A 12,490-nucleotide genomic window follows, 5' to 3' on the forward strand; every position below is an offset into this window, starting at 1 on the left:
CTGCTGATTTTTCTCCCATGGGTTTGTGTAACCTGGAACCTAAGGCGTGCCCTTTGGTCAGGTTTTTCTTGCTGACGCCAGTAAGGATGGGGGACACATTTTCCGTAGGGCAAGCCGGGGACCGACAGAGAGTCAGAAGGCGGTCTCGGGGGATGGTGCATCGACTCTGTGCTGGATACTGTGGAAAATACAAAACTGAGCCACACGGTACCTAACCACTGACATTTACAGAGCACCTCGCCATACGCCAAGTGCTGCGAGAAACACTTGGATGGTTTCCTCACCCAGAACTTCTCCCTGGATTCATTCGAGAGTGTTGCTTGGTTTCAGCAATTAGGAGCTGTCTTAGGGTCAAATGCAGCAACACGCTACAGAAACCCAGACGTAACGGTGGCTTACACACCAAGGGAGCATACCTTCTGCCTCACATCAAAGTCCAAAAGTAGACCACCCAGGGCTAGGATGATGGGTCTGTTTCACAGAGTCTTTAGGAATCTGGACTCCGCCTCGCGGTCTTCACCGGGGAAGATGGGGCTGCCACGCCAGCCACTGCATCCACTTTCCAAGCAACAGGATGGATAAAGAAGGGACAGAGAAAAAGGAATGAAAAAAAAAATGTGTCAGCAGTACCTTAAGGAATGTTCCAGAAAGCTGCCCCTTAATACCTCCTTTTACAACTCAGGGAGCGGAACTTAGTCCCACAGTAGGTCACACCTCGTTGTAAGGGAGGTTGGAGGAATAGTCTGTTCCAGGCGGCCATATGCCTGGCTCAAAATCAACAATTTTTGCCCTCAGTCGATACACATATCTTAAAGAACCTGAGAGGAGACACTTAACCATTTATGTCCCTCCTTCATTCCTCCGCTTGATCTTAGCCAAAAGGCCGAGAAGAGATTCCTCCTTCATTCCTCTGAAACTGATTTCCCTTCTGCCTGCAAAACTTTCTCGAGAAATTCTCTTAGTGTTCCTTCATCTGAGAATGGTCTTTATTTTGCCTTCAGTCCTGAATATATTTTCTCTAGGTATAGTTATTCTGGCGCTTTAAAGATGTCATTCCACTGTCTCTTCCACAGTTTCTGATGAGAAATCCAGTCATTGAGATCGCTGTTCTAGATTTAATTCCATTAATTAATTAATTAATTCCACTTTTCTCAGACTGTGTTTTTAAAAATTGTGGCAATATGCACAGAACATAGCTTGCCATCTTCGTCATTTTTAAGTGTACAGGTCAGTAGGGATAAGTCCATTTGCATCGTTGTGCGACCATCACCACAACTCGTTTCATCTTGCAAAACTAGAACTCCGTCTCCATTAAACGACACCTCCCCATTTCCTCCTCCTTACAGCCGGCAACCGCCATTCCACTTTCTGTCTCTCTGAATTTGCCGACTCTAGGTAAGTTATGTAAGTGAACAATACAGTATATGGGGGTTTTTTGATTGGCTTATTTTACTTCGTAACGTCCTCAAGGTTCACCTATGTTGTAGCATGTATCAGAATATCCTTCCTTTTAAAAAAAATTTTTTTTTATGTTTATGTTTGAGAGCGTGAGCATGGGAGGGGCAGAAAGAGAGGGAGACACAGAATCCGAAGCAGGCTCCAAGCTCTGAGCTGCTGGCACAGAGCCCCATATGGGGCTCAAACCCACAGAATGTGAGATCATGACCTGAGCCGAAGTCAGACACTTAACCGACTGAGCCACCCAGGCGCCCCATCCTTCCTTTTTTTAAGGCTGAATAATATTCCAACACGCGCGTGGGCACACACACACACACACACACACCATATTTTGTTTCCATCCGTCGGTGGTCTTACATTTTTTGGCCATCGAGAATAATGCTGCTGTGAACACAGGTGTGTAAATACTTAAAGACCTTGCTTTCAGTTCTTTGGGGTATATACCCATAAGCAGAATTACTGGACCATACGGTAATTCTATTTTTGATATTCTGAGGAATATGTTTTTTCTCAGACTGCTTCTAAGATTTTTTTTTTTCCCTTTGGGTTTCAGAAGTTTGATAGTGTATCTGAATTGTGGATTGTTTGGGGGGTTATTTTTGTTTTTGGAGTTTAGGGTTTTTTGTGTGTTTTTTGGTTGTTTGGTTTTGCTTTGTTTTGTTGCATTTATCCTACTTGGGATTTGAGTTCCTTGAATCTATAGTTGTATGTCTTTCACCAAGTTTGAGAAGCCTTCAGCTATTATTCTTCAAATATATATGTATTTTTCTGCACCAGTCTCAATCCTCCCTTGGGACTCTAATGATGTGAATGTTAGACCCATACTTCCTCAGGTTCTGTTTTATTTTTTCACTTTTTCTCCTTTCTGTTCTTCAGATTAAGAACTTTCTTTTTGTCTATCTTTAAGTCCATTGACTCCTTTTCTGTCATCTCCATTCTACATTAAGCCCACACAGTGAATTTTTTTTAAAGTTTATTCAATTTTGAGAGAGCATGAGTGGGGGAGGGGCAAAGGGAGGGGAACAGAGGATATCCAAAGCAAGCCCTGCACTGACAACAGTGAGCCTGATGCGAGGCTTGAACCCACAAACTGGGAGATCATGACCTGAGCTGAAGTCAGACAATCAACCAACTGAGCCACCCAGGCATCCCAAGCCCATACAGTGAATTTTTTTTAAGTTTATTTATTGATTTATTTGTGAGAGAGAGGGAGAGACAGTGCATGAGTGGGGGAGGGGCAAAGATAGAGAATCCCATCAGGTTCTGCTCCATCAGCACAGATCCCGATGCGGGGCTTGAACTCACAAACCGTGAGATCATGACCTGAGCCGAAATCAGGAGTCAGACGTTTAATGGACTGAGCCACCCAGGTGCCCCATGAATTTTTACTTCAGATATTGCAGGCTTTGGTCCTACTATTTCCATTTGATTTTTTTTTTTTTTTTTTTTTTGTGGTTCCTGTTTCTCTCCTGAGTTTTCCCTTCATTTCAAGTGTGTTTACTTTTACCTCATGAAGCATAGTTGTAATACCTGTTTTACATTTTTGTCTGGCATTTTTAACATCTGTCTCATCTTGGGGTTGGCATCTTTCAATTGGCTTTCCTCATAAAAATTGACCATCTTTTCCTACATCTTTGAATGTTGAGTAATTTTGGACTGTATCCCGGACATTTTGAATGTTATATGTGAGAGTCTTGGTCTTACTAAAATCCCCTAGAGCAAGGGTCAGCAACCTATGGCCTGTGGGCCAAATCCAACCCTCTTTTTGTAAATAAAGTTTTATTGAAACACAGCAATACTTATTCATTACATCTTGTTTTTGGCTTCTTTGACGCTCCAGTAGCAGAGATGAGTAGTTGCGATAGACTGTATGGCCCACAAAGCTTAAAAATATTTACTCTCTGGTCTTTTATGGAGAAAGTTTGCTGATCTCTGCTCTAGAAAGCACTGACTTCATTTTGCTTTGTTTTAGTAGGCAACCCAGTTAGGTTTTTTTTTCTTTTTTAAAACCACTTTATTGACAAATGATTGACATACAAAAAACTATACATATTTAATGTGCACAACTTGGTAAGTTTAAGATGTGGCTGTTTTTTTGTTTTTGTTTTTGTTTTTTAATTTACATCCAAGTTAGCGTATAGTGCAACAATGATTTCAGGAGTAGATTCTTTAATACCTCTTACCCATGTAGCCCATCCCCCCTCCCACAACCCCTCCAGCAACCCTCTGTTTGTTCTCCATATTTAAGAGTCTCTTATGTTTTGTCCCCCTCCCTGTTTTTATATTATTTTTGCTTTTCTTCTGTCGATGGACATTTGGGCTCTTTCGTACTTTGGCTATTGTTGACAGTACTGGTATAAACAGCATACCTGTATCCCTTGGATAAATACCTAGTAGTGCAATTGCTGGGTCATAGGGTAGTTCTATTTTCAATTTTTTGAGGAACCTCCATACTGTTTTCAGAATGGCCGCACCGGTTTGCATTCCCACCAGCAGTGTGAAAGAGACTCTCTTTCTCCGCACCCTCGCCAACATCTGTTGTTACCTGAGTTGTTAATGTTAGCCATTCTGACAGGTGAGAGGTGGTATCTCATTGTGGTTTTTATTTGTATTTCCCTGATGATGAGTGATGTTGAGCATTTCTTCATGTGTCGGTTGGCCATCTGGATGTCTTCTTTGGAGAAGTGCCTATTCATGTCTTTTGCCCATTTCTTCACTGGATTATTTGTTTTGGGGGTGTTAAATTTGATAAGTTCTTTATAGATTTTGGATACTAACCTTTAATCTGATGTGTCATTTGCAAATATCTTCTCCCATTGCATCAGTTGCCTTTTAGTTTTGCTGATTGTTTCCTTCACTGTGCAGAGCTTTTTATTTTGATGAAGTCCCAATAGTTCATTTTTCCTTTTGTTTCCCTTGCCTCTGGAGACATGTTGAGTAAGAAGTTGCGGCGGCCAACATCAAGGAGGTTTTTGCCTGCTTTCTCCTCAAGGATTGTGATGACTTCCTGTCTTACATTTAGGTCTTTCATCCATTCTGAGTTTATTTTTGTGTCTGGTGTAAGAAAGTGGCCCAGGTTCATTTTTCTGCATGTCTCTGTCCAGTTTTCCCAGCTCCACTTGCTGAAGAGACCATCTTTATTCCATTGGATATTCTTTCCTGCTTTGTCAAAGATTAGTTGGCCATACATTTGTGGGTCCATTTCTGGGTTCTCTATTCTGTTCCATTGATCTGAATGTCTGTTTTTGTGCCAGTACCATACTGTCTTGATGATTACAGCTTTGTGATACAGCTTGAAGACCGGGAAACCCAGTTAGGTTTAAACGGCAAGTTCTCTCTCATCTTCTGAGGGCCATTGTTCTAGTGTCATTTCAGTTTTTCAGAGGCTTTGCTATGCTACTTTGGGTTCGTTTTCACCAAGCAAAACTTGTGCCAGTTCATACACAGAATTGGGATCCCCTCTCTAGCTAGCTTCTTTCTGGGATTCCCTCTTGTACTCTTTGGTTCACCGGTGCTCTGTTTCCTAGTCAGCCGGAATGACAGTGTTTCTCTTGAATTTTCTGCTGCCCACACTAGTGCCACCACTGCTGCACGATTTAGTCCTGCCCTTGCGACAGGTCCAGAAGAGAAAGAATTGTAATTCCCCCCACACTCTCTGGCTCGCAGAGACCCTTTAACCAAGTCACCGGGTCAGGGAGATGTGGTTTGTGACATAATAAGAAATATATATTTGGTCTCTTCCCCCAGTCCCTGACACAGAGCTCCTAAAGCCCTTGGAATTGCCTGAGTGATAGAAGCGTCTTTTGTTCACCTTATATTTTGAGGTGACTCATGGTGAGCTCCTGGATAACTTCAAAATGGGTCATCAGATCAAGCCATGATTGTAAGCTTGGAACTTTCAGCCCATCCTCATCCTTTGGGGAAGGGAGAGGGGCTGGAGATTGAGTTATTAATCAGTTATGGCTACGCGATGAAACCTGCTTTAAAAACCCTTACCAAAGAGGTTCACAGAGCTTCTGGGCTGGTGAACACATCCATGTGCCAGGAAGAGTGATGCATCCCGACTCCACAGGGACAGAAGCACCTGTGCTCAGGACCCTTCCAGACCTCACCTTGTGTACTTTATCTGGCTGTTCCTTTGTGATAGACCTGTAAGTGTAAGTGAGGACTTCTCTGAGTTCTGTGAGCCATTGTAGCAAATTATCAAACCTGAGGAAGGGGTTATGGGAACCCCCTAATTTGTAGCCACTTGGAAAAGACACAAGTGACAACCTGGGGCATATGACTGGCATCTGAAGTAGGGGCAGTCTTTTGGGATGGAGCCCATAACCTGTGGGGTCTGTGCTAGCTCCGGGTAGTGTCAGAATTGAGTTGTAGGACATCCTGTTGCCATCCAGAGAGCTGGAGAACTGGTTGATGTGGGGGGAAAAAAAAAAAAAACCACACATATGGTGTCAAAAGTGTGAATAGAGTAGAAGAAACAAGAGTTGTTTTCTTTTGGGTTTCTCTCATTTTTTGTTGCCAGTGCTACTGGGAAGCCACTTAACTGGGACCTAATCTCAAGTCAAAGCTGTGAGAGTAAAGATGGAAAAAAAACTTTTTTTAATGTTTATTTTTAAGAGAGGGGGAAACAGAGCATGAGGGGGGACGGGCAGAGAGAGAGGGAGACACACAATCCCAAGCAGGCTGCAAGCTCCAAGCTGTCAGCACAGAGCCCAACGTGGGGCCTGAACTCACGAAACATGAGATCATGACCTGAGCCGAAGTCAGTAGCTTAACCTACTGAGCCCCCAGGCGCCCCAAGATGGAAAATTTTTTAGAAACTCACCCCCTACAGATAGCTTCTTCAAGCTTTGTCTCCCTCCGTAATTTCCCTGCTTGTTTACTTTACAGAGTTCTCAGTGTTAGTTTGTCCAGAATTTTTAGTCATAATAAGCAGCAGAGAGCGACTGCAGTGGGTTTACTCCTTCTTGTCTAGCACCAGAAATCTTCCAAACGTCTTTGACCACAACCTACAGTAAAAGACACATTTTACATTGAGCCCAGGACACAGACACACACACACACACAAATATGAACAACAAACATTTCACAACAGTACATACTGTTCCTATACGTGGTGGCCTGTGACCTGTTTTATTCCATTTTTTTCAAATGCTAGGGGTGCCTTGTGGCTTATTTGATTAAGCGTCCAACTCCGGCTCAGGTCATGATGTCACAGTTTGTGAGTTTGAGCCCCGCGTCAGGCTCGGTGCTGATAGCTTAGAGCCTGGAGCCTGCTTTGGATTCTGTGTCTCCCTCTCTCTCTGCCTCTCTCTCTCTCTCTCTCAAAAATGAATAAACATGGGGGCGCCTGGGTGACTCAGTCAGTTGAGCATCAGACTTGGACTCAGGTCGTGATCTCGGGGTTCTTGGGTTTAAGCCCCACAACGGGCTCTGTGCTGACAGCTTGGAGCCTGAAGCCTGCTTTGGATTCTGTGTGTGTGTGTGTGTGTGTGTGTGTGTGTGTGTGTGTGTGTCTGTCCCTCCCCCACCCACGTCTGTCTCTCAAAAATAAATAAATGTTAAACATTTTTAAAAAAAATGAATAAACCAACAAAAATTTTTTAATGCTGGTTAAGACTCATTACTGAGTGTTAACTTGAGTTTGAAAAACACAACTCTGCGTGTTATTACTGAAATGGAAGAAATAAACCTGCTGCTGGCTAAAATAAGCACATTTCCACAAGTCCTGAATAATAAATGCCACAGCTGATAATGCAGTGAATTTGTTAAGTCGAAAGAGTGTGATGAGAATTGCATTATAACCTTGGATTATAGAACTCAAGGTTCTCCATGTGAGAAACATTTCCACTCTCTCCCCCCCTTTCCCCAACCCTAGACAAAGGTGAGTTGAATTAGGGATTTTTGCTTTTTGGGTTTTTCTGTAGTCCAAATATAGCCAACTCAGAGTGATAGGATTCAGTTGTAAGTCACCCCAAGCCTATTTTATATTAGCTACCTAATCCCACGTATTACTTGCAAAATAAACAGCCTGAAGCCAACTCTGTCAGAAGAAGAAAACGAGGTAGTAATTATTGATACATGATTCCTGCTGCCTCTTTCCCTCCCTCTTATCTACCTCCTCTTTTCCTCTCTCCCTCTCCCCTTCAGTAAAATCAGATGGGTAATAAATATTTGAAATGGATACTGATCCTTGGCAAGTTAAAGGATGCTTAAAGAAACAGCCAGAGCCGCAACCAGAAAGGAATGTGGTGGTGGTTTCCCACAGCACTGCTTTCAAGAACCTCTAAAACACCCACCTTCATTCCTGATCACAATACCTCCAGAATACAGTAAAGTCGATGAGTCATTATAAGCACTTCCAAAATATAATAAACTTGATTAAAGGTATCAGAAATATCTTACAAACCCTATACTTAAAACCCTGTTTACATAAAATAGCAGTTAATACACAAGCTGTCCAAAGCAGATGGTGCCTTTTTTCCTTCCTCACCTACTGCTGGTTTTCTAAAACATTCCCTTTCAAAAATAAGAGATATATTTCCCTGATTCCTTCAGTACAGAGTCTTACATTTGGGGGTGGGCAGAGAAGAAATAGTAGAATAAATGAGTAAAAGAAAAGGTAGAGTGAATGAGACTGTGGAGCCATTAACCCTACCTCCCCATCACATGCACACGCGCGTGCGCGCGCGCGCGCACACACACACACACACACACACACACACACACACACACTAAGGCTGGATCACTCCATCTGGGATTTTACCTCCCCTCAATCACCCTGAATTCCTCCAAGTCTAGAGAACCCATCTGTGTAATCACGGCCCACCCCACCCCCAGGATGACTAAATGTAGCAGTCTATTGAAAAGTTGGCCTGTGATCTCAGGATTAGAGAGACTGAAGGAGAAACACAGGACTTTGCTTGAGATGCTATATCAAGACCCCTTTCTTCTCTGCTGAATCTTTTGAAATCATAATAAAAAAGTTCCACTTCACCTTTATTGAACCTCACACAGGGGAACCACGCTTTAAATCAACCGGCAGAGCTGTGCCCCCAAAATGGACAACGCTTGCTCACATTGGGAACTATTTGCTTTAGACGTTTAAAAAAAAAACAAAACACAAAACCATCTTGCTTGGAGATGGGTAATAAAAGTCTAAAACTGACTCAAGGGACTTCTAACTTTATAATAAGCCAATTTAAAGAGGGGGAAACATTTTGTTTCCATGTCTTTTAGACAAGAAAACATAGAGAAGGCACAGGGAGATAGACTTTATACCTATAGGAGGTGGCTTCCGCAGAAGCTGAAGCTCCATTCTTCTATAATAGTAGCTAACAATTATAGGGTACTTACTCAGTACCAAACAAAACTATCTTATAGGAATTCACCAGATTAATCCTCATAACAATCCTATAAGTTGAGTGTTACCCTTATCATCACCCTTGTCTTATAAATAGGGAAATGGAGGCTTGAAGAAGTCAAATAACTTGCCCGAGGTCTCATATCTAGTAAGCAGCTGAGCCAGGATTAGAACTTGGGCAACTTGGCTCCAACCTCCACACATCTCACTGTCATGCCACAATAGCATCTAATTTCCCACCAAATTAAGGGCTGACCTTTCACAAAATCCACAGAGTGGCCAAAATGTGATCACTGATACTCCATCCTTCTATTCCAGGGAGATAAAAAGAAAGGAGATGGGAGAGAAGAAGAGGAAGAGAAAGCTTTGTTAGGATCATCATTTCAATTCATAAACTTGAATTCTAAAGTCTGCCAGAGACAGCTAGCTGCCCATCAGAATTCATGTTCCTCTTTCCACGGTGTAGAATAGTTTCTGTGAACTGGCTGATCAACCAGGGATTACATTTCCCAACCTTTCTTGGGTCTAAGTAGGATCATGTGACCAATCCTCTTCAATAAAATATGAGCAGAGGGAATGTAACTTTGGGGACAAGACAGTTAAGAAGCAGGTGTGCCTTCTTCATTCTGTCTTTCCCCTGTGTTGCTTTGTAGATACAGAACACTCCACGCTCTTGGAAGTAGAGAAGCCACAGGATGAAAGAGGTCTGAGTTCCTGAATGATTTTTTAAAAAAATCTTTAATGTTTATTTTTGAGAAAGAGAGCACAAGCAGGGGAGGGACAGAGAGAGGGGGAGACGCAGAATCTGAAACAGGCTCCAGGGTCAGAGCTGTCAGCACAGAGCCCGATGTGGGGCTTGAACTCATGAACCGCGAGATCATGACCTGAGCCGAAGTTGGACACTTAGCTGACTGAGCCACCTAGGAGCCCCATCCTAAATGATTTAATGACAGGCTGTCCATAAACCAGGAACTGCACTGAACACTTATGTGAGTAAGAAATAACTTCTACTGTACTAAACCACTGAAACTCAGGGTTTGTATGTTACAGTTGCTAGTATTACCCTAATATATAAACAGATAACTAACGACTGGCCAGCAGCACCCCCCTCCCACCTTTCCTGTTCTAGTTCTGTATTGCTGTATAACAAACCACCCCAAAACTAAGTGATTTAACACAACCATTGTGTTATGCTCACAGACTCTGGGGCAGGAACTCAGGTGTGGTACAACAGGGATGACAATTCAGGAATCACTATTCCATGAGGTCTGGGGCCTCAGCTGGAAAGACTCAAAGGCTAGGGTTGATTCACCCGTTGGGGGCTGATGTCATCTAGGGGTGCCTTAATACCCATGTGTAGCAGTTGATGCTGGTTATCAGCTGGGGCCTCAGTTGGAGCTATTGGCCAGAACATCTACACATGGCCTCTTCATGTGTTTGTTCTCTCCACTTCCTTTTGGTGACTGGGTTCCAAGAGCATCCCAAAAAAGGTCATGTGGAAACTGTATTATCTTTTATGGCATAACATCACTTCTGCTGGTGTCACATGCCCACCTAGATTCCAGGGGAGGAAATATTGATGCCATCTCCCAAGTTAGGAGTGTCGATGTCACATTGTTAAGAGTATGTGGGATGAGAGATCTTATAATCATCTTGGAAAACAGTCTGCCCCACTTCCTTTCCATATTTTTAAAATATTTTTTAATGCTTGTGTTTTGAGAGAGAGGGACAGAGCATGAGCAGGAGATGGGCAGAGTGAGGGAGGGAGACACAGAATCCAAAGCAGGATCCAGGCTCTGGGCTGTCAGCACAGACCGATGCGGGGCTCAAACTCACAAGCTGTGAGATCATGACCTGATCTGAAGTCGGACGCTTAACCGACTGAGCCACCCAGGTACCCCTCCTTTCCGTATTTCTTTCCTCCCTTTCCCTTCCTTCTTCTTGCCTTGTGCTTCCTCCTCTTCTTGTTTTCCTTTCTTACTTCCCAAGCCTCTCCACTATCAACTCTTTCTAACACTCCTCAGCTCAGTTTGATTCACAAAAATTGAGCGTATGTAATGAGATAAGTGTCAGATCCACGGATACAGATAACACCCTAGTTCCTTTTCTGCATCCTGCTCTTTCTTTTCCTCTCCATTATTCCCTCTTGAGATGGGTATAATGCAAGTCTCCTCAACCTTATCACTATTGGCATTTTGGACTGGATGATGCTTGTTGTGGGACTGTCCTGTGATTTGTAGGATGTTTTGCAGCATCCCTGGCTTCTACTCACTGTATGCCAGTAACACCCCTGCCCTGGTCATGACAATAAAAAGTGCTCCCAGATATTGCTAAATGTCCTCTGGGGGGGGGGGGGGCAAAATTGCCCCCAGTTGAGATTCACTGTTATAAGGGAATAAACAGGGGAGGTAGAGTTAATAAAGTCCCCAAATCTTAGAAGGCAGTATCTCCAAACCATTTTGACCATGCATTCTTAGCAGCAAAAGAAGGTCTGAGCAAAAAGCCCAATATATGTGTATTTATTTATTCGTATAAAGTCTGTATCCTCTATGTTGTCTTTTTATGTGAATATAGAATATTCACAAAAATGAACTTTTTTTTTAAAGGATGGGATAATAACCTAATTAGACATCCTAACATATTCTTCCCACAAGCAAATGGGTCATCTTGTGTACTCCCTGGGGGACCATTCCACCTTAGAGATCACTGCTAGACTGTAAGGTGTTCAGCCTTTGGAGTAGGTAAGTCCAAGCTCAAGCCATGGCTTCAGTTCCCAGCACTGCCACTTACTAGTTGAGTTGCATTTATTTAGTCAATTAAAATGTCAGGAATACAACTGAAAACCAGACATGACTCTCAAGAAGTTCACGGATGGGGCGCCTGGGTGGCTCAGTAGGTTAGGCGTCCGACTTCGGCTCAGGTCACGATCTCGCGGTCTGTGAGTTTGAGCCCCGCGTCGGGCTCTGGGCTGACAGCTCAGAGCCTGGAGCCTGCTTCGGATTCTGTGTCTTCCTCTCTCTCTGCCCCTCCCCCGTTCATGCTCTGTCTCTCTCTGTCTCAAAAATAAATAAACGTTTAAAAAAAAAAAGTTCACGGTGAGAAGACCTTGGGCAACCTAGTAGTCTCAGGTTTCTCATAGGTAAGTGGGGCTATGTTGTAGGATGGTGGTGAGGATTAAGTAAGATAATGTGTGAAAAGCATCTAATACTCATAAGTGGCACCTACTAGTTCATTGCCGGGCTATTTACGATAACGAAAGACTAGAAAGAGGCAAACCGTGTATCATTCAAGGACTGGTGGAAGACGCAATGGTACATCTGTACGATGGAGTGATCCACAGCCATAAAGGGGAAGAAGGAATATAGGTCTATACTGCTATGGAGTGATCTCCAGGATATGTTGTTAAATAAAACAAACAAGGTACAGGGGTGGAGGAGGGCCAAATAGGTGAGCACAGGAGACTTTTTAGGGTGATGAAACTATTCTCTATGATACTATAAAACATGACACTATGCATGTGCCAAAAACTCATGGAACTTTACATTATGAAAGTGAGCCTTCATGTATATGAATTTTATTTTGTTTTTTAAATGTGTTTATCTTTGAGAGAGAGAGAGCATGAGTGAGGGAGGGGCAGGGGGGGCGGAGACAGAGGATCTGAAGTGG

This window comes from Neofelis nebulosa, chromosome 6, assembly GCF_028018385.1.
Source record: "Neofelis nebulosa isolate mNeoNeb1 chromosome 6, mNeoNeb1.pri, whole genome shotgun sequence".
NCBI lineage: Eukaryota > Metazoa > Chordata > Mammalia > Carnivora > Felidae > Neofelis > Neofelis nebulosa.